The sequence below is a fragment of the Zea mays genome, chromosome 1, assembly GCF_902167145.1.
Source record: "Zea mays cultivar B73 chromosome 1, Zm-B73-REFERENCE-NAM-5.0, whole genome shotgun sequence".
NCBI lineage: Eukaryota > Viridiplantae > Streptophyta > Magnoliopsida > Poales > Poaceae > Zea > Zea mays.
The window spans coordinates 30,048,075-30,055,492 of record NC_050096.1 but is presented as its reverse complement, the minus strand read 5'-3'; positions in this window follow the sequence as shown (position 1 = coordinate 30,055,492).

Sequence of the window (7,418 nt, the reverse complement as noted above, 5' to 3'; positions counted from 1 at the left end):
AACTCAGATCCATTACTGTTCACTGTCCGGTGCGCCACCGGACAGTCCAGTGCACCCGCAACCATGGAAGGCTGGGAGTTTCCAAATGAAACTCCAACGCCTCCTAGGCCCTTTGGGGCTATAAAAAGGACCCCTAGGCGCCTCAAACAAGTACACAAGAGTAGCCAACAAGTGCATACATCATTTGGATCAATTCTCTCTCTCCCTCTCTTGTGTATCTCTCTAGTTTATGTAGAGGCGAAGTTATAAGCCTTTAGAGAGAGGGGAAGTGCTGCTGAGAGTTAGAGCAAAATCTTGAGCGCATTGTTACTCTGCCGAAGTGCTGTTGAGAAGATTGTAAGCAGCCACGACATCGTTGTAACTGACATCAACATAGTGGAAGGCTCTATCTGTCGCACTGATAGATCTGAGCAAACAGATGAAGGAGTTGAAATAGACTCCAAGCCAAGGTGTGGCTAACTCCAACGAGGACTAGGCAAGCATTTCAGGCTTGGCCGAACCTCAGGATAAATCCCTGTGTTTGTGTGCTCTGTTCTGTGTTGTGTGTTGTTTCTCTGTCTTATTTGTTGTTTATACTTGCACTTCTATATTTATATGTGGTACAAGCTGTCTTCGAAGTGCAGGGTATTTTAAGACAGGAACTTCTATTCCGCTGCAACCTACTCGAAGGGTCTTTCATTCCACTGCGATTCAGCCTTCGAGTAGAATAAGAATTTCCAGTTTTAAAGTGATAATTATTATCCGCCTATTCACCCCCACTCTAGGCGACATCCAGATCATGTTCCCGGGCATAGGGAAATTTCAATTGGTATCGGAGCTAGGCCTCTCCAGTGTGGGCTTAGCCGTCCGGAGATGACGATGTCGTCACAAGAGGTAACTCTAGAACTTCTTCTAGGCGATGGTTCTAATTATAAATCTTGTTCTGTCTCTATTTATAATGCTTTCATGCATATTGATCCTGATTTGAGACAGATCTTCAGTAGAAGTATTTTTTCCCTCTGATATTAGTAAAAAACCTTCTAATGCTGAACTAAGATGTCTATCTCTCCATCACCATACTTGCAACATCTTAGTTGACTCTCTTTCTAGAGGTGCTTATTTTGCCATCATGAGTAGTGATAGTGATTTATTTGTTGATGCTCATGATCTATGGACTAGAATTAAAATAAAATATTTTGAGTCCAATTGTACTACTTCTACTCCCTATGTTGCTTGTGGTACTAACCTTTCAAAGGTAGAAGAAAAACGATGGCAACCAAACGATGAATCCACCTCACCGACATGTTTGTCTTCCACTAGTTATAAATGTCTTATTGGTAACAATGATAGTGGATACGAAAGCGATGATAAGGAGGAATATGAGGATGATAGCGAGGATGAGTCTTCATCACCCCAAGGTACATTTTCCTGTATTGCTTCCACTGATAATAATGACAGGGAAAATGAGACCGGCGATGTGGAAGAAGAGGAGATTCGCCGGTTCTACACCCATCTCAACAAAGAAGACAAAGTGCTCTTGGTTAAGCTGTTGAGGAGGAACAAGGAACAAGGCGAGATGTTTCTCAGGCTAGAGGAGACTCTCATCAAAACCAACGATAGCCTGGAGAAGATGACCAAAGAACATGAGGAGCTAAAGTGCTCTCATGATAATTTGGTCCAACGGTATGAATCTGTTTTATTTGAGCAAAGAAATAATCATGATGTATTATCTGATGTTGCTCAACTTAAAACTAAGAATTCTATGCTTAAGAGTCAAGTAGAAATGATAAATTTAGAAAAGCTTGCTCTAAGTGAAAAATATGATATGCTATCTTATTCTCATAATGAATTAGTTGATGACCATATCATGCTTGATGTTGCTCATGAGGTTATAATTGTGAACTTAAATTCATGTCAACCTCATTCTTGCACGCGTGCGCCTTTAGATAATATATCACCATGTGCTAACCCCTGTTGCTCAAAAGAAAGCCAATTTTTGAATGAGCATCAAGTTGCAGGATCAAAAGAAAAGTTGCTCATCAATAAAGAAAGGAACAAGAAAGCAAAGCAACTAAGGAGAAGACGCATTGCTCAACCTCCTCAAGATATCCACGGACGCGTGGTGAAGAAGCTTGAGACGGGAGAAACCGCAACAAGTGTTAAACTCCATAAGAAGGATGTTCCTAAAGTAATAAATGAAGAAATCAACATGAACAAGGAAAAAGGTAAAAATTCAATTAGTCATGTTGTTTGCACTGATCATCACTCTATGTCATCCAAGAGCAAAAAGGGAAGAGGAAAAAGGAGGTGCTTCAAGTGCAAGGAATTAGGTCACTTCATTGCGTCTTGTCCACACAAAGACAAGAATGAAGGAATGAAGAGATGTTTTGGATGCAACGATAAGGACCATATGATCACTTCATGTCCGCTCATGAAGAATCAAAGACGTGCACCCTCCAAGATGACCCTCACTAAGAAAAAAGACAAACAACAAGTGTCATGTCAGGTTGAGCGACGCTTCTGCTACATGTGTGATGAGCATGGTCATCTACCTAAGGTATGTAAGAAGGGTAAGGTTCCTAAGCAAGTAAATTTATCTAAATCTTATTCGCTTAGGAGACCCAAATCATACACTTGTGCTAGATTAGTAATGAGATCACCTAGAACTAGCACAACTGCTATTTGGGTACCAAAGGCTCTTTTAGATGAACATTATGGACCCATCCCGGGTACCAAACTGTGCCAACTAGACCATGCATGTGCCTCGAGATGGACTGGAGATCTTGGGAGAGCTTAAGATGGTTAATTCAAACTCTATGCTTAAGCTGTCAAATTTATTGTCTATTTATTAACCCAAGGTTGAATTATTGTGCAATACTAATCCCATGTTCATCTCGAGTTAAATAAGTTGTAGAGGTCCTTAATCATTATTGGTGAATCAAGCAAAGGACTTTGATGAGAATCTACAACTTGCTCTCCAAAGGACGGTACCCATGTATCTTAAATGCATTATTTCTAATCAGTATTGCTTTTAAGTTAGATTGTCGTGCTATGCCTATCCTTGGAGTAGTTATGCTTTTGAGATTGCTTGTGTTGAATATCTTTCAATTAATGATCCATGATTTCCAAGATCATAACCATGCTTGCTCAATCGTGATTGTGTGCTTTATAGGTTATATCTCTTGAATCATTCAATGGGTAGCTTTTCATTTGATATATCCACCATTATTAACTCTCTTGGTGTATGTGGCTAAACCTGTATCTTTTTGTAAATCATGTTATGTTGTTTTTACTGATTATGTATTAACCTATGTGCAAGCATGATAGTTTTGTTTAGTCCATGTTCACATGATTACTTTGTCTTGGTACTCTGTGTATACCAGAACAAGAAATCCATGTTGTGTCTCTAATGCACTCTCTCGAGCTATGAGGTGCATGAGCAACAGGAGCCCTCAATTGGTGACAACAGATGCTCTCACTCAACACTACCTAAAAGAATGAATCTCATGGCATTCAGGTAAAAGGCAAAGGTATGGAGAATGGAACTATGCAATTTCATTGAATATCTTGAAGTTTCGTTGATTGTGATCATAGCTATGCTCTTGCTTTTCAATTGGTAGTATCTTGGCTTAGGTGCTTTATGCTTTAAAATGTTGTTTCCTTTGGTGTACCTAAGAAAATACTTCTTAATCATGGTGTGCTTAGACATTGTGCTTTATATGCATGATCTTGTCGTTTTTCAATTGGTATATGTGTTGCAATGATCATCATGTGTGAAGCGTGCCTAGGTTGCTTTTAAAATGTTATATATCTTGAGCCATGCATTGTTTCCACTAGTCATAAGTTGTATTATGTCATCTATTCAATTGGTATCTTTTTGTGATGCAATTGATATATTATGCCTAAACCAAGGTATGTTGTGATCCCCTCTAGTTCTGAAGACGCTAGAATGTGCAAAGTGCAAGTCATTCAAATACTTGATGCACAACTTTAGGGGGAGCACACATAACTTGTGTATTTTGAGACTAATTGTTTCTTGAGTGATCCTATATAGTCTTAAGGTGGAAAAGGTAAGATGAGCAAGAAATGGAGCAATCAGGACTTGGGTACCTCCACAAGTCGAGTATTTGGTATCTAAAGTTGTGAGTAATTGGTATCTAAAGTTGTGAGTAATTGCATATTTAAAGATTGTTCATGCTCTATAATAGTTGGTGATCCTAGATGCTTATCTTTAAATATCATGGAGCTATGACAGTGATGATCTTTCAATTAGTAGCCTTGGTAGTGTGCTTCAATTGGTATCTTTTGGTAATCACTAGAATAGAAGCTTCATCCTGTGCCACGATACTATAACTTGTTCTAAGTTTGGTGTCTTAGCAACAAGAAAAGGTCAGGATAAAGGATCAGGCACAAGTGTGAAGGAGCTCCCTAGAGATAAAACTTTCAAGATGGAAATCTTAAATTGATGGCAAAAGGAACTCCGCCTACTTAGATGGAAAGTACACCATAACATTGTAAAGATACAAAAGGAGGTATTTACCTTTTGCGTATTTGTATCTTAATTTTCCTCCAATGCTTGTGTTGCATATGTTTAATGTGTAAGGGGGAGTAATGTTAGTGTGTTGCATTTTACCTGCTTAATACCCTGCTGTCCCTTGACATCATCCTATTTTCTTGCTTGAATTTGGTTTTGGTGTTTGATGTCAAAGGGGGAGAATTTTTGCTTTAAAGCTTACCTCGACCTGAGAGGAAAGCTTATCTTAAGTGTGAAGAGGATGAAGATTAATTTTTTGTGTGCTAAAGGACTCAAAGGGGTTTCCTTGAGTTCCCTTGATCTTAAGGAAGAATGTGTTAGTTTTGTTGATAATACTTATCATATGCTTCTTGTTATATTATATGGTGATAATGCATAATTAGTGCTTCCGTTGATATGAATCAATTGGTATCTATTGTGTTTGTCCTGTAATAGATATTCATGTGGTTCTGGTGCTTTAAATTGGTATCTTAATGGTGAATAGTGGTAGGTTGATATTCCTATGGTATATCCATTTAATTGGTGTTTAACTCTTATCCTGTGCATTTGTATGTTATATGCATCACAGTTTAATTCTTGACACAATGCATCCCACAGGTGCTAAGGTGTAGTTATGCTTCGAATTAGCCTAAGTATGTGCAATTTGGCATATAAGGCCAAAGTTGAGATTTTAATGTAAGCACATATTTAGGGGGAGCATTCTATAAACTTAGAATTCAAACTTTGTGCTTTAAATCTTATTCTTGTGTAAGCTTTAATTGTGTTGCCATCAATCACCAAAAAGGGGGAGATTGAAAGCGCTCTTGTGGGTTTTGGTATTTAGATGACAACCCAATTAAAGGACTAACAAGTGTGCTAAGTGTTGAATAGGTGCTTAATGCAAAGCTAATAGAGTTCAACACAAGTGAACAAGTGTGATGGTTCAACGACTAGATCATCTATAGATAATGGACATCACAAGTAAGATGGACATTGCTTAAGTGAGACTCGATGTGCGTAACTCAGAGACAACCGATCAAGCCAAGGATGGAGGCAAGAAGAGCTTCGAGGTACCGAGTGCACAGGAGAAGGTCAAGGAGACCAGGAACCCAAAGCCAGGGGTGAAGAAGAAGACTTGCAAAGTCAAGGTTGATCGAGTTAAGAAGAGTTATGGTGCATCAAGGATCACTACATAAGGACATGACTTACAACCAATGAGGCAACATCTACAGTTATGTGGTGTAAGTCATAATGCTCAAGATCAAGCTCGAGAAATGAACAAGGGAGTTGGAGCTCAGATATGGCAATCTAGATCAAGTCAAGTTGACTTAATGGTTTAGAGTCCAACATCGACCTCAAACATGCCAAATTGGGTAAAACGATGAAAAAGGTTAAGTATGTAAGGTTTGAGTGTTCAACCATGTTGCATACACCTCTTACTACAAGTTTGGTGCTTTGGTTTGCTCTCTAACTCTTTCTTTAGAGAAAGTACCATTCTGAGCTCTGTTGGAGGAGAAACAGAAAAGCTAGGAGAAGAACAAGAAAGATGTAAGTTTTTAGGACTAAATCAATTGGATTATACTCAAAATGTGTTTGTTTAAGTCTCAGGAAAATCCTCCCAAAAGTTGAAGTCAAACGGAGAAAGAACGGAGGAAAAAACACTTAGTGTGTTGTTGGCTGGTGCATAGGACAGTGAATAGTAGCTGTCCTGTGCACAGGACAGTGAATAGTGACCTGTTCGGTGCACAGGATAGTGAATAGTAGCTGTGTCCGGTGCACAGGACAGTGAATAGTGACCTGTCCGGTGCACAGGATAGTGAATAGTAACATGTCCGGTGCACCAACGGCTAGCTGTTCCAGAGAAGGAAACTGTCAATCAGATCTGATACTGTTCATTGTCCAGTGCGCCACCGGACAGTCCGGTGCACCCGCAACCAGGGAAGGCTGGGAGTTTCCAAATGAAGCTCCAACGGCTCCTAGGCCCTTTGGGGCTATAAAAGGGACCCCTAGGCGCCTCAAACAAGTACACAAGAGCAGCCAACAAGTGCATACATCATTTGGATCAATTCTCTCTCTCCCTCTCTTGTGTATCTCTCTAGTTTGTGTAGAGGCGAAGTTATAAGCCTTTAGAGAGAGAGGGGAAGTGCTGCTGAGAGCTAGAGAAAAATCTTGAGCGCATTGTTACTCTGCCGGAGTGCTGTCGAGAAGATTGTAAGCAGCCACGACATCGTTGTAACTGACATCAACGTAGTGGAAGGCTCTATCTGTCGCACTGACATATCTGAGCAAACGGAGGAAGGAGTTGAAATAGACTCCAAGCCAAGGTGTGGCTAACTCCAATGAGGACTAGGCAAGCATTTCAGGCTTGGCCGAACCTCGGGATAAATCCCTGTGTCTGTGTGCTCTGCTCTGTGTTGTGTGTTGTTTCTCTGTCTTATTTGTTGTTTATACTTGCACTTCTATATTTATATGTGGTACAAGCTGTCTTCGAAGTGCAGGGTATTTTAAGACAGGAACTTCTATTCCGCTGCAACCTACTTGAAGGGTCTTTCATTCCACTGCGATCCAGCCTTCGAGTAGAGTAAGAATTTCCAGTTTTAAAGTGATAATTATTATCCGCCTATTCGCTGTGACGGAACCTCCCAAGTAATTAGGCCCACCTACAGTTGTCCTTGTCCAACGGACATCAGACATCCTGTAGATGTTCCTAAGTCACTTGACAAGTTCGGTATCTTTCCTTACCTTACCAGGAACGTCTCACCCGTCTTGCAGATATTACAGAACATCGGAGATAAAGAAATGCGGAAGCGAATTACATAAACTAACATTTATTTCAAAAGCAAGCTTGAGTTATTTTATTACAGACCAGACTAAAAGTGAGTGCAGAGTAGTAACATTATACAAACCAAGGGAGGCACAAACTCCT